General features: G+C 28.5%; 1 long non-coding RNA gene across 1 annotated transcript; it reads left to right on the top strand.

Annotated features, from left to right (window-relative positions):
* The first annotated feature begins 7,428 nt into the window (after positions 1-7,428).
* Positions 7,429-14,582, top strand: LOC135146024 (uncharacterized). The gene is made up of 6 exons (XR_010283650.1): positions 7,429-7,455; positions 7,514-7,605; positions 8,702-8,811; positions 11,241-11,362; positions 12,851-13,030; positions 14,253-14,582. It is a non-coding gene; the product is annotated as an uncharacterized LOC135146024 (long non-coding RNA).
* The last annotated feature ends 8,377 nt before the right edge of the window (positions 14,583-22,959 follow it).

Here is a 22,959-nt window from a genome sequence, read left to right as displayed (position 1 = left end):
ATTATTGTGTTTTTGCTTTTAAAAAAAATAGATGTAGCTTTCATTAGAGCTATAAAGTAATTGTTTTAATTACTAGTTGAACTCATCATATATTATATTTTATTGAAAGGACATTAAGTTCCAAGTTAGCTTCTTAATAAATATACTTCTATAATTAAAAAAAACTTTACAGTTTTCCAATTAATATTATATGTTAGCCTCGTAGATGCTCTTGGTCCCTTTTTCTGTTCAGTACATACTTGAGTTTGTAAGATACTATACATTTATACTTCAGAAATTTTGCAGCCGCAGTATTATATCATTTAGTTTAATTAAAACCATTTTAAAATAAATACTGTGCCAAATAGACATTTATGTTCACTTGTCCGCCTGGAGCGTTTTAAAATATAAATTCCGTTGTAATTAGAAAGTATAATTCATTTGCTTTTATAATTATTTATTTATATAAATTTATATTTTTGCTTGCTACCTTTTTATTATATGTTTCTTATTATACAACTTCCGCGAGGGAAGTAAAAATAATATTTTTTTTAGAAACGAAACTTGTTGAGAGCGACTACGAATATAAGAATTAATAGTATACATTATTTTTATCATAAAAATCCTTACCTTTCCACTTGTAAGCAACTCACGAAGCTATAAATCAAAAGTACAGGAAACAGCAAAAGAAATTTTACTAAAGTAAAAAAAAATGTTATTTAATACAACATTATTAAACACATTATTCAATAAACCAGTAATATTAATTATAATTAAGTACTTAACCCACAGTAGTTAACAATTTAATCGGTTATTTGCTAAATAATTTAATCTTCAATGGAGCGGGTAATAAAAAAAATTTTCTTATTTGTAATTAGTAAGCTATTATTGGCTTTTGGTTCAGTTGGTTCAAAAGTTTATGATAAAATAGTTAAACAAAAATTTCACAAATTTTTATTTTTTTTTTTAAAAATCCCAATCTTCTCGCTCAGTGCTTAACTACGGCACCTATAAATGGTAGCACAGAATAACAAGAACTATAGATATACAGCTTTTTTGCGCCCGATATACAAACCAACACGCTCTGATCCGGCTATTACACAAAAATGCGTCCTCGCGCCAGCTGCAACGTACAGCCTTCCCGGCTATTTATATCCTTGAACTAAGGCACACGCTAGGATTAATCACGAACATTTGGTAACATTCTACTAACATACAAATTACAAGGCCATGAAAAAGCCCCATGAGACCGTTAGAAAAGATAGAAACAAAAAAACAGTTTTACTTTTTTTTATTGTTAATTGTACGGATCCTCGGAAACTCGAGCGCTACTGCTTAGTTGCTAACAACTAAAATTATGCATAACTCATAATCAGTTTTTGCAAGCCTTCTCAGCATTTTTTATATACATATGTGTGTAGAGGAACGCAAACGATAATTGTGCCCCTATCCAGGGGATCGTACGTACATTGTTTATGTTCACTGATTGTTCTGGGAGCACGTTTTAAAGGAGTGTTTATTCCTTAAGAAAAAAGACTGCAGGCCGTTCCAGATCCAGATCGTCGTGCAACGTTGTTGGTACAAAAAATTTCGGTTATTAATAGCAGAAGAGTTTATTGTTGTTTTTAACGCAATTGTTGATGGTCTCTCGTACGCCCAAGAAACAGGGGGTTAGGGCAGGCCCACGCATAAAGTATATAACGTAGTTTATTACGCAAGGGCATTTCGTTTTTAGCACCCAGCGGTTAGAGAAAGTGGGTTTCCGCACAACCAACTCGGATAATATGTGTTAATATCCTTATAAGTTAAAGGTGAAGTGGTAAAGAGCATCTTAATATGAGAAACGCTCTGCTTTTCTCTGCATTGTTGAAGACTTCCGACTCCCAGCCACAGTTGAAAAGTATTTTGAAGTAGAGTTGTAGGTGTTGCCGTATTAATGAGGGGCCGTTAGACTGCACTATCATCCGCGTAAAGCGCGACGCGTGTTTGAGGATTCGCACGGACCGAACTGTACCGCATGTACAGCGCAAAGAGCAGGGGAAATAACATAAAGTCCTGGAGAACACCAGGTGAAAGCGCAGTGCCAATTCTCAATTGTACGATGCATCCGCATAGAAACGACGCTGGTATAGAAGGCTAACAGGGTGCCTACTGAATATAATTAGCGATGGAACTCCTCCTTATATGCGGTTAAAGGCTTTTTTAACATCGAAAGAAATAACGCCCTTATATTTTTAAAAGTGAAGTTTTGAGTTTACCACTTAACAACACTCACTTGTTGTTGTACCGTCGAGTGACTTCTTTAAAAGCCAAACTGTAATTTTGAAAGCGCTTCGTGTGTTTCTACAAGTTGTTCTAGCTAATGTAGAAGAACAGCCTGCATGGTGTTACCCATTGCTAAGAGTAGGCTAATGAAATGCTATTTGCTGGGAGCCGCTGAAGTCCGCGAAGACTCTAATAGCATCAAAACAATGGCTGTTTTCTATTGTGCTAGATATATTGCAAACGAGATTGTAGTATTTGCATAACATAAAAGATGGTTAACCGCCACCAAAGGCAACTTTTTTTAGCATCCCGCTAGTAATATCGTCCACTGCAGGATACGCACAGCGATATCATTAGCTGTGCTCGTTTAATAAGTTCGTCTTTGAAGGTTGAGGGTCTTACTATGTTTTAACTTCGTCCATAAATTAAGACCAAATTAAAGGCACGCACTGACCGGCAAAGAGCACCGCCTTAACATCACGCATTTAGCCACTATCCACTCCGTCATTAAGTGGTGGTATGTGGAAGGCGTTTCTTAACACACGAAGACCTAAAGAGATGACTGTAATAACACCGCCAACAAAAAAAGTAGAAAAAAAAGAGAATGGAAGTTGTCTTGATGGGGGCAAACAAGCCCTTTATTAACCTTTACAAAAGGTTAAAGGGGTGTTACCATTTATGTATATTTGCATAGGTTAAATTTAGAATATATGAATAAACATGTTTATTCGGTTCCGTTCAAAAGGTGTGTCAGTATCGATAATTACCATATTTGTATATAATAAATATTTGTTAATATAGCCCCTGCCAAAATGTTTAACATCCCTTTACTTTGAATATATTAGTTCATGTTTTTAATTGGTGTAGGTTGTTTGCGTATAATTCATGATAGATTGTTCTTTATGTAACCGCTATATACATGTCCTGCAGTGAAAACTCCTCATTTGGACCCTCACTGGAAGAACGTGAAGACGAGTAGTATATTTAAAATTACGTATACATCTAAACTATGATATACCACACAATAATAAAGTAATATTTACGAAATAAACGCATTATCAAACAGTTTAGCAGAGACTATGTTAACAAATATTATTATATAGAGATATAGTAACTATCGACTCCAACGTATCTTTTAAAGGGAACCAAAACATGTTTATTCTAAGAATCTTAAATTAAATTTAAACTAATATAGATAAATGGAAATGCTTTTTTTAACCATTTGTAAAGGTATTAAACGGTTTTTTCTCGCCTTCCTTTTGGCTAGTGTTATTACAGTGCAACCTCCGCCGGACCATATTAAGTTACTGCTTGAAAGAAGGCGGTAATTAAGAGCGGATACCATGACCTCTTGCTTTACTGGCGATAAAAATTTATAAAAAAAGAAAAACAACCGAGTTAAGAAAGAAGTGAAAGCTTGGTTTAACGAGAGCTGGCAGACGAATTCTAGGCCAAAGGACAATTTCCTCTATAAATTACCGTGACCTGCCAACATCCCTTATTCATATTTCCGGTTGCACAGCGACGACGCTCTCTGAAATTGTAGAGGTATTTGCCGACTCACTGGTAGCTCATTCTATATTAGAACTTGACGAATATTAGAGCATTAAGAGCCATGCTCACATTAGTTGCGACTTACATTCTAGGGCCCTAAACATAGGTCACGAGGTTAATGCGAAACTTGAGATCATTGTTGAGTCCCTTTATGTAAGGAAAGTCTCAAGCTTCGACAGTATTTCTTATTTAATGCTTTAAAACCTAACTTTAAAAGCTATTTTCCTGATATCAAGGTTTATTAACCAAATATTTTCACCACCTACTTTTAAAAACGGTGGGACTTAGCGAAAGTTAACTTTTTTTAAAAAAACTAGGCCCCCTAGCTATTTTATTAAAACCATTTTGTCTTGAAAAGGGGGGTAGGAGCTGTCATTCTTTCCAGGCTACAAGACTTTGTGGATAGTATGTGTGTATTGGTTTTTAAAAAATTACTCATTTGTCCACCAAATATTTAGGATTACGAAAGAGCCCACAAAAGCCTTTAACAATAATAAAGTAATAGGTATGGCCTTTTAGGTAATTAAAAAGTTTTTGGTAAAATATGGTTATTCTACAAAGTGCTTGCTGCTAATTTTTTTTTTACTTAATAGCGGTAGCACATTCTTAATTTGCTAAGAGCACTTATTATGCTAGAGTAAACTCGAAATTCTGTTAATAAAAATCTCAACTTGTATGTCCCCCAGGACACTCTTTTATCCTTTTACTTTTATCTATCTATGAATGCCTACCCCAATACTTTGATGACACCACTTCATATTATAATTTAAAATCTGTCTGACTGCCCTAGATGACGGTGCTTTAAACATGGCCTTTAACCTGGAGGTTAGTAATTAATTTGTCTAAAACTGGATTAATGACGGTAGAAACTTGGTCAAATTCATAGTTTCGCACTAAACCAAACTAAACTAATATTCCTCGCAGTACGGTTAACTAACTCGAGACGATATTTGACGGCAGACTAAGTTGGAACTCCCGCTTCTTTCTCAAGTCACGCAAACTTACTAAGTCATAGCCATTTTTAACTTTTGATACGAAGAAAAGCAACCTGCAATTAAAAACAAGCTTTTGTTATACGTCTGCAGATAGTCCATGATTCTATAGCCTAGACTTGTTTCTTAAGCAATTATATACAAGGATTATAAGTATTACAAAATCCCGTCCTAATAATGATAGTGAATGTTCTTTAGTTTGTGCGTAACACCAAAAAATATCTAGTTGAGCCTGTTCAAGTACATCTTGGTAAAATTTTACTAACAGGCTTACTAGGGTTATCAGTCACCTTAAAAGTTATTAAGAAAGCTTTTGAAAAGGACTCTCTACCAAGTACTCGCGTCCTAGGATTTCACTCTGCTAATATGCATTATTGTAATTTTTATAGTGCTTTTCCTTCTCTTAATGTGTATACTATTAAGCTGTGATGATAAAGCGCATTCGTCCTCGTTGTTAACACTTAGTAGAAGGAAATTAGATCAAGCACGATATGATTGTTATTTTTTAAGCCTGTAGCATGCCAGCAATATAAATGAAAAGTAAAACAGTTTTTAAAGAAACTTCATTTTTCCTTGCTGTTTTTTGAATTTCCTTATACTTTATTAGTCATTCTTTACTGGTGTCAAGCGTTAATCAACTCTTTAATTTTATTTAATACAAAGTTGTAATATCTTTATGTAAGACTCCGTTAGAAAAAGGAGAGCGTCAAACTTTGAAGTGAGCTCAACAAAACTCAAGTCTTCCTTTTTTCTGCTTTTTTAAAAACTTTAAAAAAAAATTTTTTTTTAGCTTTGTTTTTAATAAAAGGTTCAAGAATTAACTTCATAGTAACTTTACAAAGATAGTAATTTTAAATAAAGTCTTAACTTTGGGCAACACAGAAAAGAAATGTTGCGAAAGACATAAGTTAAGGCATAATTGTAAGAATGGGCCGTTGCAAATTTAAAATACAACTAACGGAATTATTCACTAAACTTTATTATAACTTCTGTGTTTAATTAAAGCTATTATATAGAGTCTAGTTGCTTATAAAGATAGAATAAAATTACTGAATTTTTCATATAAAATTAATTATCGCTTTAGTTTTACCTTATTGTTACGGTAACATAAAAAATACAAAATTTAAATTTTTAACTGACAATCTTGATAACAAATTTTCTTTTATTTACAACATCACATCATATTTTCAATTTAAAATAACTTATTAATATGTCTTTAGTAAAATGTTCTCTTAGCCTCTATTATAGTAAACTTCCGCTCCTTTTCTACTAAATTATTTCAGAGGTTTGTAATACTTTTCTCCTGTCGGTGATAAGGGAAACAGTATTTATACTAACATTCGTTGTTCTAAGTCAAGGGTTTAAACATTTTTTAATTGTTGCAGTCAACTTTTCCTCTAAATATATTTGAATGTCGCATACACTTGTTAAAGATAAAAAAGCTTTAATAAGTTATTTATCTAAATCAGAAAGGAAATAAAAAATAACAATTATTTAAATTATTAATAAAGCTTTATCAGCTTTTATCGTGTCAATTAATTACATTGAAATTTCTTGAAAAAAAAAAAATTAAAAATCTATTTTAAAGAAAGAGAGATGATAAATATATAAACATAAGTATGAATAGTAAAGAGAACAAAATAACAAAGAGATAAATAGAAAAAATAGGCAAAAAAGTTTACTGACTTTTTAAATATGTATAGAATTGTTAATATTTACGTTGTCTATAATTACAAATCGTTCTTTAAAAAAAATTTTATAGTATTTATTAAAAAATTTACCAATACATAAAATGTAAAAGTTATTTTATTTTTGGTATTGCAAGCTATAAAAACCTTAACAACAAGTAAAGGATAAGAATAATTTTGTTTTGCAAGTTTTACTTTTTTTTTTGCAAAAAGCGTTTTTAAATAGTATTTTACCGTCACGCGGCCTAGGAGCACGTGTGGAAATTGTAACCAAATATCGGGTTTAGCCACGGCATCATTAGTTGTTATAGACGTTTTGTTAAATATGTTATAATTGTTGTTGTAAAGTTATACAGAATGAATAAAATTGTATATATACTCTGAATTTGTATAGTTTAAATGCTTAAGGACGATGGAAAATCTCGTGTGATTATAGCCGGAGGAGGCATTGCGGGGCTTTGTTTCGCTATAGCTTTACGTTCTGCTTATAAAGACGGCGAGGTAATAGTTTTGGAAAAAGTTTCTCAAATCGAAGCAGCTGGTTCTGGTTATAACTAATCTTATTTTAGTTAAAAAAATTTTTTTAAGAAAAATTTTTGTTGTAGGGATGTCGCTTATCGGGCATACTTTAATACTTTTAAAACATCTTGGCATTGACGTCAGAATGAACGATCTGTCTTTGAAGCAGAATGATGTTAGACTTATAAAAAATACAGGAGAAATTATATTTAAAGTTCCAACTGAAGGTTTTTTTTAAGTATTTATATTTTTAAAACTATATTATCATATGTTAGGAAAAAATTTTGACTCTGAACTTGACGAAATTTTTGGTTCTTTTCAATATAATATTCATCGTGGGGAATTTCAAATTGTTTTACTTCAGCGTGCAGTTGAAGTTGGAGTTATTATAAAAAAAAATTCAAAAGTTATTACTATTAAGGAAAATAGTAATCGAGTTATGGTTGAACTAACAACAGGTATATATATATTTTTTTTAAAATAAATTTTTAAATTTTTATTTATAATTTTTTTAAGGAAAAAAATTTTGGTGCTCTGTTTTAATAGCTGCAGATGGGGCTCATTCTTTAGTAAGAGAAACATACTTTTCGAAAATGCTTGGTTGGAAAGTAATTATAAAAGTTTTAATGATTTAGATAATATATAGTATTTTTAGTTTAAAAATTTATAAAAATGTAATGATAATAAAAAAAAGCGCAAAAGATTATAATATATAATAAAAGTTTAAAAAGAGTGTATAGTAAAATTATAATAAACGAGTCGATACAATAAATTTTAAAAGAAAAAGAAAATAATTATGTTATATTTAATGTATTAAGTGGATTGAACAATTCAAGGTTTAAAAAAAATATTATTTATTAATGTTAATATTAACAAGGAAATTAAATAGAGAAAAATTTATTTAGAGTTAATAATTTTTATTTAAATTGTTGTAAAAAGCTGAACTCTTTGTACCTGGTTGTTAGGCTAATTTACTTACAAAATTTGTAATTTTTTTTTATAACTTTTATTAAGTAGTTAACTTTACGACTTCTGCGTTAATAAAAAGTTAATTAGAGTTATTATAATTTTTTTAATAAAAAATGTTTTAAAAAGCTGAATTATATTTGTTTTTTAGATTTATTATATAAAATTTTAAAGATTTTACTGAAATTTATTATAATTATCTTTTTATAACTTTTAAGTAGTTATTTCAATAACTTTTTGGGTTTATAAAATTGCGTATTTGAGAAACACTAAATTTGATTTGAGATTCGTTATTTTTAATTTTTGACTAATTGCACGCATTAAACAATTTTGATATTTTTTATTTTTGAAAACGGGTATTTGGGTACCTTTAACAAATTAGCTACCAAAATATTTTTATTTAAAAATTAATTTCATGCAACTAGATTATTTTGCGCTTTTTTAATAATTAATTTGATTGGCCACTTTTATAGTTGGCTGATTACCAATAAAATATAATGAATTTTATTTATTTTTTGTTTAAATTTTACAAGAACTTAATTTATTCTTTTATATATATATAAAAATAACATAAATTGATAATTTTAAACAATTTTAACTTAAAAATTAGTTTTATATGAATAAAGATTATTTTGCACTTTTCTATAATTAATTTAATTGGCTACTTATATAGTTAAACGCTTTTTAATAAATTATACGAGCTTTGTTCAATTTTTAATGATATTATAATACTTGAAGGCTCCTAAAATTCATTATAGAGGCTATTCTTGCTGGCGAGGCATAACTTCTAAGCCTGAAGCTCTTTACAATCATGACCATCCCGTCATGTTTAAAACTATTATGCATAAGTTATTATTATCACTATTAAAGTTATAATAAATAGTAATTTATTTTTAAGAGAGCATATTATTCTTTTTATAAAGTTTATAATATAGTTTTTTTAATAAAATATATAGTCTTTTATTTAAAAGTTAATAATATTTTTATATGCTTATTATTTCTTAGAATTATAGTTTCTGTAGTATTTAGTTTTCATTATTTTAAGTATTTTAGTAATATTATTAAATTTTAATATATATAAACTATAATAATATTTTCATTATAGTTTTGTTTATGAATTTTATAGTAATTTAATTATATTTTTTAAAAAAGTTGATTTTAGTATACTCCTACTATTATCATTATGTGCCTATAATTTTTTAAAAAGATACTGTAAAATTATATTAAAAAAATAATATTGATATAAATATATTTTTCTTTCTTTAACTTTATAGTGAAGCTTTGTAGTGAATAATATATTTTTATTTTTTAGAAGTTATTATTATTATTTGAGTATATTTTTTTATTACAGTTTATATTTAATAGTTATTATTATAAAATATAATTTTTTTTTAAATTTATAGAAAGTCAAATTGATTTTATATATAAAAGTTGATATTGATAACAGATGTATTGTATTGTTATAGTAAATAATATATAATAATATTTTGTTTTGTTTATAAAAGTTTATAAGATAATATTTTTTTTAATAAAAAGTTATTATTATTTGCTTATACTTTTTTTAAAAGTTATTATATTTTATATTAAATAATTATTATTAACAAAAATATTCTATTTCTATATTCAATGGTTATTAGCTTTTTATTTTTATTATTGTTCTATAAAAAAAGGTTTGTTATTATTTTTTGTTTTGTAAAAAACTATTTTAAGTTAATTATTTTATAATATTAATCATAAATTACTCTAATAACGTTTTTATTATAACAACTTAATTTTTATGATCATTATAATAAACATTTTATGGAAATTTATTATTATTTATTTATTAAAAAGAAAAATAATAATATACAAAATATTTAATAATACATTATATATTTTTAAATAATAATATAATGTTAAAGTTATTAAATTTTTTTATATTTACAATTTTTATTAAATAATATCAATTCAAATTTATATTTATAGTCATGTTTTTAGTGTTATTAAGTTTTTTTATACCTTTATAAACTTATTTAGAATATTATTAATATGCTAATATTCATATTTTTTATTTATTATTATAAAGTGAATAATAGTTATTATAAAGTAATATTATTTATAATAATAATATTTTTAGTGTATACACCGTAATAAAGTTTTTTTATAGTTTTTCATAATAATAATATTACTTTATCAATATAAATAATAATATAATATTATTATAAAATTATATTAAAGTCAATAATGTTTATTATTGTTAATATATTTACGGTGCTTTTAAGGTTTAAACTTATTAAATAATATAATAATATTTTTAATTTTTTATGTATATTATTACTGATTATTATAATATACTTAATATTTATAATATTGTTATGAAAAATATATAATAATAATTAATTTTATAAAAAATAATTGTAAAAAGTCAATAAAATATAAATAATATTAAATTTTTAAGGAATTTTTTAAAAAAGTATACAAAAATATATAATAATATTAAATATAAGTTATTATTAATATAATAATGTTACCTAAGCTTTTTGTACTTTTTTAAAGTATTAATAACAATTATTTTAGTATTATTAATTTTTTTTTATAAATTTCTCTAAAATACTAATTATCCAATATTAAATTTTATTTGATTATTGTAATTTGAAATTATTCTACTAATTTTTTTATATATTATTAACGTTATTTATAGTAATATTTTGTTATTTTAGAAATAATATAATTCATTTATATTTTTATAATAACAATATAATAGTAGTATAAATTTTAATATTTATTATTTATTAAGTTAATAATATTTATTATCAAGATGCTAGTATTTTTGTAGAACATTATTGTAGTTTTTTTTTATTTTTATAATAATAATAATAAATATTGTTATCGTGTTAAAGATAATACCTTATGCTACATTTTATTATTATGATCAATATTATGAAGTTTTTTATATTTAATATGAACGTTTTTAATAATAATAATTATGATAATAATTTTTAAGAGGTTTTGTATTTTTTTATAGTTTGTTGTTATCGTTTTTAAAATTTTATATATATAAAGATTTTATGATATCATCTTAAAGCTTTTCTTACGTAATATGAGCGATTTTACTAATATTTATTATAATAACAATTATTATAAAGGTTGTTACATGTAATTTTAATATTTTTGTTATAATTATGAAAAAGTTTTGTAGCATTTATTATTTTTCTTATAATAATAATTATTTAAAGATTATATTTTAATAATAATTATTATGAAGTTTTTCACATAAACTTTTACTATATTTTATTAGAACTCACTACGTTTCCTTCACGGCCGGCCGGATGCCGAAAGGGCGGACTTTTTGGGTTTGCGATTTTCAGTTTTTTTTAGACGCACCTTCCCCACTACAGCTTAAGAACTTTTTGCTTTCCTGTAAAACTTTCTGTTATTATTTTTTATCTTTTTTATTTTTATTAGTAAATTTCTATATTTTTGCTCTTTGGTTTATTATTTTTTTATTATATAAAAGTTTGTATATTCATACCTTTGTAAAAGTTTCTCCAGCTTTAGGACTTTTTGCTTTATTGTAAAACTTTTTTTTATTTATATTTTTTATACGTTTTTTGCTTTTATTTGTAGATATTTTTTAATTTTACTTAGTTGTTTAATATTATTATATAATATTAAACTTAATTTTATTAAAGTTTATATTGAAATGTATTCATAATATTATATAGCTAACAATTAATATCATTATATTATTATTTGTATATTTTTTCTACTAAAAATATATCATACTTTTATTATTATATTTATTTTTTTAAAATTATATATATATTTAATATATCTCTAACATTTTTCTTACTTTATGAAAATATTGTTTCTTTTTTTATTTCGTTTTACATTGTTTTTGTTTTCTTTTTCACTTTTATATTTATTTTTATTAAATTCAAATACGTTTTATACTATTACTATCTTATTATATTTTTTTTTAGCATTTGCCTTTTTTTATTAATACTATTTATATTATTTTTTCAAGTATTATATTTATATTTATATTTAATTTCTAATCTATATATCTTTTTAATATAAAAGCTTCTACCTTTTTATAATATATATATTATTATATACTATTATAGCACTATTTTTAATTATATATATGAAAAAGTTCCTACCTTTTTTCTTTTTTTTATATATAAAGTCTTTTTTATTTATATTTTATTATTCTTATAAGGTTTGAATTTTGTTTATATGGGGTTATTTTTATTAATTTATTTTTTTTTTTTAAAATATATTATAATAATTTCTTATCTTTTTTTTATTTTATATAACCATAATAAAAAAATTTTCTATAGTTTTATTGTTTTTATATTTTTATTAATAAACAAAATTATTAATTATTTTGTGTGTATTAATAATTATTAATTATTTTATTATTTCTATGAACTTCTATACTCATCATTATTTTAGTATATATTATAACATTTATTTATAATATTTTTATTTTATTCTAAACTTTTACTTCTTTTTTATTATTATTTAAACTATTTTATTAATCTATATATTTTTTATTTATTTTAAAATTTTCTATTTTATTTATATGTAAAGAATTTATTATTATATTAACTTTTTATTATTTATTTAATTTTAAATATAAATAATGTATTATTTTTATTGTTTATTGTTTATTCAATTATCATTTATACGAAAAATTTTTTATCATTTCTATTTTTCTATAAACTTTTATTATTTTATAATTTTATTTTTCTTATAAACTTTTTTATTTTATTATTAATTATATTTAAATTTTTTATCATTTCTGTTTTTTCTATAAACTTCTTTTATTTTAGAATAAATTTTTGAAATTTTTTTTTAATATCTATTATTTTAAAAAAACTTTTTTATTATTGTAAACTTCAGGCGTTGGGAAAGAAGCATCAGAAGAAATAAAAACTATTATTCGTTGTACTGACGAAAAAGATATAATTCGTACCAATATATTTGATGGTGCCCTTTTAAATTTTCTAAAAAGTCGCCGGTGTGGAAGAGTTTGTTTGATTGGCGATGCAGCTCATCCAATGGTTCATCATTTCGGTCAAGGTTACATATATTTTTGTGAAAATATTTTTTTGTAAAAAAGTGATAAAACAGACCCTAAACTTTTCCTAAACTTTTTTTTTAAGTATAATTTAGTTCTTTTTTAATATATTTTTGGGCAATTTATATATAAATATTTCAAAATAAAGAAATTTTTTTAATACCAACTATACCAGTCTTTATTCTTCATGATAAAATGAACAGTTGAACATGTTATTATTAAAATTATATAAAAACTATTTATATTAGTCATACATATTTATCTATTTTTTAAAGAGTGATATTTTTATTTATTAAAATTGTGTCAAAATTTTTTTTGTTATGTTTGAGTCCTAAGTTTAAAGCTGTACCACCATTAGTTAGAATAGCGCATAAAATTATCTTTTGTTTTAATAAATTTCAAGCTGCTTTAAGATTGGTTGAAATAGCGTACAAAACTTATTAAAATTTTGTTTTGCCCACTTAACATAAGCTATAACTATTAGTTGAAACAACGCAGGAGTTTTATTAAGTACACAAATTTTTATTGTTTGTTAATAGCGTAAAATTATTGTCTACTAATTAGAGAAAAGTTTATTATTTTCCTCCAATCAACTTGAACCTTTTTAACGATAATCAAAATCAAGAAATTTTATTACAAAAACGGGTTAGGCGGAACACGCAACATTGCGGTACTATATAAGCAGTTATATTGGAAATTCATATTAAGAAAAGTAACTTTATTAATTTCTTTATAAAAGACAAAGTTTTTAAGGGACGACTATTTTTAGCAGCTTAACGAGTTTTATTATTATTATTTAATAAAACTTTTATAGTTTTTTCGAGTTCATAAAGCTCGATTGAAGTATATTTACTCCCACACACACTTTGAGTAATGACTATTTTTCAGCTAGCCAGCCTTTTATTCACTTCTTTCTGCTTTGCTTTGTGAAAAGTATTAGTAAAATATCGTTACTTTATTTAAAAAAGTTTTACTTTACAACCAGTTAACTGAACATCATGCGTAGTGTAGCTTCATAAACCCTTGAAAAGTCTATATCAAATGAAAAATTTTTTAAAAGATGAAGAGTTGTGATTTACAAGGTTTTAAGTTTATGAAAAATTCTGTTTTCCAACTTAATCACATCAGTAATATAAGGACTACTTCCCTATAACGTTCTACACTTTTTTTTATTATATACTTATATCACAAACAAATAATTATACTATTACGAAATATGTGCAGGCGCCTGCATGGCTGTAGAAGACGCCTGCCAACTTGTAAAATGTCTTGATCTTGCAATATTAAAAAAGAACGGCGAAAATTCTGACTTTTTTGCTCCGGGAAAGCCCTCACTGGAGGAAGCAGATGCACTGTGGCCACTTGCATTGCAGCTCTACGATTCATGGCCTCTCCAATGGCGACCTTTTTTCTTTTTAATTTTTTCTCGCGCTAGTGGCTTTATTTATATGTGTAACAATCCTATAGCTAATGCGATTGTCGGTGTTGTTCTCCTCAATCGGTTCTTTTTAGCTGTGGTTGTTTCATTTATGTCATTTCTGCTATTCAAAAGCGCTAGAGACCTCAGAACGTGGTCCAAAATTCGCGTTGCTTCATATAGATTATAAATGTTTTCGGTTTGTTTTTAACGTTATTAAAAGAAATAAAGAATATATAAAGTTATTATTGTTACACATTTATTAATTAATTTTTTTGCAAATTTTGTTAGTCTTGTTTAGCTCATAAAATTATCAAAAAAGTGTGGTTTTTTTTAACTATTATGAAAATTTTTTAGGCATGCTCAACTATTATCAACTACTAAAAACTAAATTATAGTTTTGATTTTAATAAACTGTCTTTTAAGTTATTGTTTAGGTACTCGTTATCAAAGTTTGTAAAATAAGATCTATATGAGCAGAAGAAGTTAATGTAAGATAAAATATGGATATTATATATGTGTAAGAATTTATATAAAGCAAACGATGTATTCGTTTCTAGTAAATATATATAAAATATACTATGAACGCATATGTATTACAAATAAAAGACTTTTTAATAAGTTTTCGGAATACAATTATTTTCGTATTAGTAAATTAACTTGTCTCTACTAATTTTAAAAAATAAGTATTATTTGTATCCTTTATGGTGTAAAATTTACTTATTTATTTGGTTTTCTTGCAAAGCTGTTTTTCATTAGTTGCTATTAACTAATGTTTGATTTATTGTCTGACCATTTTTTTTATGCTATTATTTGAGGGTTAATCAATCTAGGGAACATTACTAACCTTTTATTTTTTTTTTGTTCGTAACAAACGTTATATAAAGAAAATTTGGTAGATTTGTAACTACTGGAGAGTGAGGGTTAAGGTTAGGGTAAATATATAAAAGTCATATAAGATCTTTTTTATCTTCTCTTCTCGGTTTAGGTTGCCTATTGTGTGCGGACTGGGTCTTTCCTATGTGTAGTAATATACCAAAATAGTTTAGTAAACAATATACATTTTTTTATGGTGTTTAATAACATTTATTATACTTCTGCAAGTCGCTTTTCTTAAATTAAAAAAACACTATTTGTCTTTTTACAAAAGAGAAAATTCAGGAAAAAATTAATTACTGTGATTTTACTGAAACAAAGTTTTTAAAGTTTTTTTACGATTTAGTTTTTACTCACCTATAATTAGTGAGTGCATATAACTTAATGAGGGCGAAGTTCTAACATTATATAGGTAAGCTAGCCATGGCGCGGCTTGAGGGATAGTCTGCTTCTTGCGTTGAGCAGCGTCGTTGGGCTAGTGAAATTAATAAAATATAATATAATATTCTTGTTCTGAATAATCTTAATTATACTTTGGTCACTAGAGTAAATAGTGTCAGTGCATTAAAACAACACATACAGCAATACCGGTTCGTATACAGGACGTAGAGGAGAAATGTAGTGAAAGCCTGCTTGATCGGAGGAGAAAGTTAATACAAACTTGCCTTAGCATCGCTTTCTTTATGGCACAACCCACATGAGCTTTCCAACTTAAATGAATTTTCCATAGGATAATCTGCGCCAAAATAAAGTAAGCCCCCGAACGTTGGGAAACTTTTATCCTAGAAAGAGTAGGCACTGCCTTTTTGAGGAAATTATATTTTTATTCCATTTTAGTGACCAAGCTTCAAGAATGGATAAAAAATTTTGGATCCGGCGGGTGGCTAAAGGTTGTGGCTTGGAATTGCGACAAATGGCAAGGTCGTCAGTATACTGAGCTATAGAAACTTGTTCACTTTGTTGGATAAATATTTTATGAACAGTAAGGGTAACGCAATAACACAGTATATACAACACCTAAGACAACAATTCAAAACACAAGATAAAAAGCATAGAAAAAAATTAAAACAGATTACAAAAAACATTGTTTAATTACGTATAAAGTACGCAACCATTAAACACATACCTAAACACAAAAGTACAAATACAAACAAAAACAAGCATAACAGTAGCCCTCTTAATTTCACAAGAAAAGTGATCCGTGTTTAATCCAATGAGAAACCTGGGAAACAACCAATGAAAATACAAGAAACGAGAAATTTATGTTTCAGCACAAAAAAAATTATTTGACCTGCCTTATTAATTGGATAAAAACTTAACAAAAAATTTTATTTGGTTCAATTAAATTTATTGTACATATATAGAAGAGTATCGACCTTTTGTAAAAGTACAAATACCGACCGAAACTAGTCAAACAAGCATATTTAATTTAATATACTTCATACACATTTTTTATAAAGTACTTTTGGGACCCCCGCGGTTTGTTATCGAATTGACTTAATCTCGCCTACTTTTCTTTTTTGGCATAAACCTTCGATTGAGGAGAAATGAGTGTAAAGGTTTACCAACGAAATAGGAATACTAATTGGACCATATTGAACAGTACCCGTAATGCCATACCTTATCAAACACCTTTTCAACAACAAGAAATACGGTTACTATTGAATTTTTATTATGAAGGCTTTAATGCGCAGAAATCCTTCCGTCTGAAGCCGAATTGATTATCGTTTATTATTTCTTTTTTTTAGAAACGAGTTTTGTAACCTCTTAAAGATATCAGTTGCGCCATTTCCCCCACGCACGATAAAAAATGGATAGGGCAATATTCATCAGGAAACTGACATTTTCTGCTACACTTTAGAATGAAAACAACCTCTGCAAGTTTCCAAATGTCCGGTACAAATATTAGTGAAAGAGAGGGTTAATGAGGCTTGTAATGCACCTAAGAGACTTTGTTGTAGTGTTTTAAAATAGAGATGGTGATAGAAACGGCTCTCTGAGATTTAACATTAAGCGATGCTACGGTTCCAATATGTATATATTTTTTCTTTCTTTGATGCTGGAAATATAGCAGTGGAGCTTTCATTTTTCAGAGAGGGCGCTATTGACAACCTCTGAGCTAGATTTACAAGCTGTAGGTCAAGCCTATTAAAGTTAACTGTCATTTAAAGAGAACGAGTGGGCCAGAGAAGCGGCTTTTGCCTCCGCAGCGAAAAGAGACTTTCCGTTTGTTTTTAAAGGCGGTAATTTGGTTTTATAACTTGATGGCTTCAGGTCTTTCGCCGTTATCCAGAAAAAGTTATCAGGTGTATTTAATGATCTTATTTAGGAGTTCCACAGTTCTTAGAAAAACGTCTGAGAGTCTTTAATTTACTGTAGCACTTGTTAAGGGCTACTCCATCAGGGTGGGTGGGGAAAGGTATAAGTTGAGTATGCACTTTTTCCTCTATTTTCTTCTTTCTAAAAGAAATTTTGTTATCTAGAATAGTTATAATAATAGCTGGAAGGCATTTCTTGTTAGTAGAAGCTGTCATTGAGGTAACTATTGCCCCTCAAGTTGTAAAATCGTCGGGTTAATATGATCAAAATAGGATATCCAAAAGTCGTTAGATCATCGCGCATTTCTTAAAGGGTTTCCGTTGGTAAATTTTTTAGGTATGATTCAAATATGTGGGAACCTTTTATATTTCGAGCATAATAGGGTTGTGGTCGGAGAAAGTTCGTGCAGAACGGAGAGTGGCGCATGAAATAAATTTTTCTAGTATCAAGGACATCACTTGTGCTCAAAGTCGATTGTTCTATTTTACGCGGCTCAGTCATCGAGGATCAACTATTCGGATTAACTCGTTTACTATTACTATGTCGCTTACAGTTAAGATCACCTCCCAACAGTGTGGGTCCCTCCCCAATTACTTTGTCCAGAGTCATCTGGGAATTTATAAGCTGAGGCAATATTACTTTGTTATTATTCTGTAATTGTAGCCAGTTACCAATAACTTCAAGGGTCTTGATTTCAAATTCAATAACGAGTGGTGAACGTGTCTGCTAATGAGTATTGCTGCCCTCTTATCCACCATGTTAACAGTCAGTCCCGTATATAATATAGTTGGGGAAGGAAAAATTGGTTGCCACCCTTGAGATGAGTTTCCGAAATTAAAGGTATATGAATACTTAATCTCGCTATTAACTCGCATATTTCATCATTCTTTCCTCGAACATCATTGACCCTTTAAACCTTAGATCTAACATATTATCCGCCTGTAAACTCTTGAATGACCTTGTTACCAGGGAGCAGATACTTTACAAACCAAGTACGATTTAACATTCAAATATAATCTTTGATATCGTAGAAAGGTGGGAAAGCGGTTCATAGTATGAGGAATTCGAGAGGTGCATATGCTAATAGAAATGCAGCCCATGCATGCGTTGCCACTATTTTTTTTACCCTCTTGTTCTTATTTGTAAGATTGGTTTGGTGCACCTAGAGAGTCCACTATTATTAAAAAAATTTCTACAGTGCTTTAGTCACTCGACCACATATATGATATTACAATATAGTCTATAGTGTATCTTATTATAACATTTTATAACGTATTATTTTACAATTACATATTCTCGAGGGCTCATGGCCTATTAAAAACTACTTAACTACGGAAGATCAGTTATATAAGTATTTAGATAATGAAATAAATAAAGTTAAAGATGATTTAGAAAAAAAGTTACTGAAAACCAAAGAAGCTTATAAGCTTGAAATAAAGAGTTGTAGTTTAACGTATATAGCTGGGCTTAAAAAATTATTAATAACTTAAAAACCAAACTTAAAAAGGAAATAAAAATAGTGATAATAGCGGAAAGTGTTGCACATTGAGCCACCCATGCAATTTTATAAGTTCGGATGAATTTTCGTTGGTGAATTGGACTTCTAAAATTAACGCAATAGTGATATTATTGTTTCCCGTAAGTTAATTAATTGAACTTGTATATTTTGGCTCGACTCGCTTTACAAAAAGAGTTATTAGTTATAAAACTGCGAAAAAATATTCTTTAAGGATATTTTACCTGGTAAGTAAGCATAGTGTCTTTGGAGGATTTTGAAGCGAAGACTTTTTTAGTGTTACTAAAAATAGTGTAGTGTGTAAGCCTCTTAATAGAAATGAAAATGAAAAAAATCACCCTAAAGAAGGAAGTCCAAGAAACGTTTGGAGATAAAAGTAAAGAATATACTTCTACGGAAAAATAAAGGAATTTGAGGTTATTAAAAAGAAGCTTGGTTATGAAAAGGTGATTGAGATTGAGCACCAGCGTACTAATTTGAGGTGTGCAGAAGTAAATCAAAAAATGATTAGAGAATTGGCGGGCCGTATCCATGCCCATAAATGGGATTTTATGAAAAATTTCGTAATGAAACTGGAGCTCCTTAGAGTAAAATTGAAAAGGGAACACTCTGGTTTGGAACACATGTGTGATTAAGAATAAAGTTAGCCGTAGGGTTATTCAGCGAGAATGCGAGAAGTTATTAAACGCTGAATTTATGGAATTAACCCTCAATTACAATCGGAACCAAGGACAAATTGTGGTAACTAAAACCTGGTTTAGAGTTTCCCACTGAAGAGGAGTTACACAGAAAGCCCGAACTTTTATGATGCGATAGTCTGAGCGGATTAAATGAACATAAATATTAAATTTATCGAAGAGAACATGCGCCCATGAGCGCCTTAGTGCAATTGGCTCCTTCACCACTTTGGTAGAACTTTCTATAAAGTTCCTCTACCCAAGAGGGGCATTCTTATAATTAAAAAGTAAGCCACGATAATGGGCGGTGTGTTGCTCACCAAAATTAGCACATTCGGGGGTTTGGTCTCTTTCCTTTTTGTAAGGATTGGTGTCATGAGACTCGCCATATTTTACATATCTGAATATTGAAGCGCAAGATTGATCACTGTGTCCGTATAACTTGGCACTGACAGCGCTGATCAATCCTTCTCCTTTCATTTAATGGGTGTTTTACCATTACGGAGATAAAACCTATATTTTTTGTAGCATAAAACCTTTCCAGTTTGATTTAGAGAGTTTTACAAGTACAAGAGGCTACGGCGTTCGTTTTTTATCAAATTTTCGTATTCTGATTACTTTCCTCTGACGCATCCTTGAAGTTCATGTTCTTTTTTAATACCTTCAGTGTCTATTTCAAAAGGACACATCGAATTACAACTTTAAGTTTTCTTCCGGAGGGTAGGCGAACGGTGACGTATATCAACCCATTATGGTTAAGTAACCTTACCAACATTCAAAAATACATTTTGAGGACGACCAAACCCAAATTCTTCGAGCTGAACCTTTTGCCACAGATATGGAAGCAGTATTTTCTTGTTTACGTTTGATAAGATATGTCATTCACTTTTTTTCTTATAGGTATAGGTATTCTAGAACTTCCCTCATCATTATTACTGGTATTTTTAGTATTATTACTGTAGTGATTACCACTGCTATATTACTATTAATACTTTTATCAACTACTGCTTCCATTAACGCCTTTACTGACGTTACATATGTTTACTATTAATTTATAAACTATCAACATTGCTATTATTATTTACAGTAGTACGAGGCAGAGTCGTAATAGGTCCACAGTCATTTGTGGTTGTGTCAGGTACGTTGATATCGCTGAATATTAAATATAAGTTCCTTAGCCCTTACCTTTTTTGAAAACTTTTTCGTAGTTTTGTTGAAGCAGGCTTACCAGAAGCTCTTTTTCATACTTAAGTAACTTACCTCTTATAGCGTCAAGTTCTTAGTTTGAGTTCTCGTTCTTGTGGGTCGGCAGCCGTAGGAGAGTAACTTAAATTAGCTGACATTATATTTGTGGAATTTGACACTGATTAATCACGTGCTATACCATGTGCTTTTTGGTTAGATATCACGTGAATAACACGTGATTTATCATGTGCTCCGTACCACCTGACTGTCACACACTTTGTATATCATGTATTTCTCCTCCTGAAGGTATAAACATCCTTCCTCTACGGGGCAGTGGATTGATCTCTCCTCCTTATCTTCTTATCCGCCAACATTTACCTAAAGTAAAGAAAATAAAGGTAATTGTAAATTAAGTGAAAATATATATATGTGTGTGTAAATCGTCAAAGTATTTGAAACCCAATCTCATATATATATGTATTTAAATCAAAAATAATCTTTCCCCTGACTCAGTATAAAATATTTAAGGCCTCCATTGCGCTCTCGGCGATAGCGTGCGTTATCCTAGATTGCGTAATTAACCTCATCTACAAGTATTCTAATATTGTGCTGATTGAGCCGATCGTAGGTGGCGATAGCATTGCGTAAAAAAACGTTACACCACAGAGATACAATCTGGAAGGTTTTGATGTAAGGCATCGTTGCGAACAAACCAAGGCGCACCCGTCATTAGGCGTAGCAGCTAGTTTTGTCTCACTTGAAGCGAAGAGACTATCGGCAATGTTTTGAAAGCCCCAGGCAGAAGACGCGTATGTAAAGCTTGGGCGGATACATAATATAAGATAAGCGTTCTTCACTATGCGACGAGCGTTTGCTCTGGCATAAAGTATAGGATAAAACAAACTTTTAGTTCGACTCTTTAGTCTAAAAAATTTCCCTTGAAAGGTGGAGTGGTTTCTCGAACATTCTAAACCCTCAGTGGACTTACTCTCTTTATGCCTCCCACTAGAGAGGTTTTTCTCTTTATAACTTTGGTAGAACAAATTTGTTAAGTGCTAATTAGTTAGTTGGTTTTATTCAACTAAAGAAGAACTTTTTCCAAGGTGAAACAACAGAACCAAAACTGTAGAAATAGTAATGATCTTTTCAACTAGGTAGTAATCATGTTTTTATCACCTTTACCATTGTTAAAATCTAGACTCTGCTACCTTTAATCTTCATAGTGTTGTGTAGTAATTGGTGCTTTAATCATAGTACTAACGATTGACCGATAGATTTAAATAGCGATCGAAAAATTCATTGAGGCGAAACGGTTGAATGCTGTATCTTTCTATTTGTATAATTACTTTTAACGCTACTTCTGACAAATTTATTTATCTTTTATAGTCGGTGAAAAACCAGCAGCTATGTTAACAGTTTGGCAAGTGGCTGGACTACTTGGTTAGGGAACTTTAACCCTCAACTTCTATCTTTTGTGTTTGGTTGTCTTTGGCATCCTAACTATAATCCTAATAACACACTCTTTGGTTTCCTGTTGAGTAACATACCACCGTATTTAGTTTTGATGCTCGAGGTCTTCTTCTCTTAGAAATCCACCTTGGGAAAGTCTCATTGATGGTTGGTATCATGACCCGGCATAGTACTATCATGGTACTAGGTAGATATCACTACAACTACATGCATTGTTGTCTGAATATGAATTTTAACATTGTTAAGTAGTAACCGCGGGTTAGTAGTAAAACCCTTTTTATTAAGCTATGCTGAATTCTCTGTAAGCGAGTGAGTACTCTAACTTTTGTTAGCAACTGTGTATGTTGGAGTTAACCCTTATCTCTGTGCTCCAACCGTACTATTAGGATTCTATCTGTGATTGAGCTCCAGAGCTAACTAACACTCGGATAAATTTTACTATAATGCTTAGCTGATGTACAAATGAACTCA

The sequence above is a fragment of the Zophobas morio genome, unplaced genomic scaffold (genome assembly GCF_036711695.1).
Source record: "Zophobas morio isolate AGI-343-1 ecotype UQ-CSIRO unplaced genomic scaffold, CSIRO_AGI_Zmor_V1 ptg000205l, whole genome shotgun sequence".
Taxonomy (NCBI): Eukaryota; Metazoa; Arthropoda; class Insecta; order Coleoptera; family Tenebrionidae; genus Zophobas; species Zophobas morio.
Note: the sequence above shows the minus strand (reverse complement) of the source record. Positions and strands in the feature narration are given on the sequence as shown.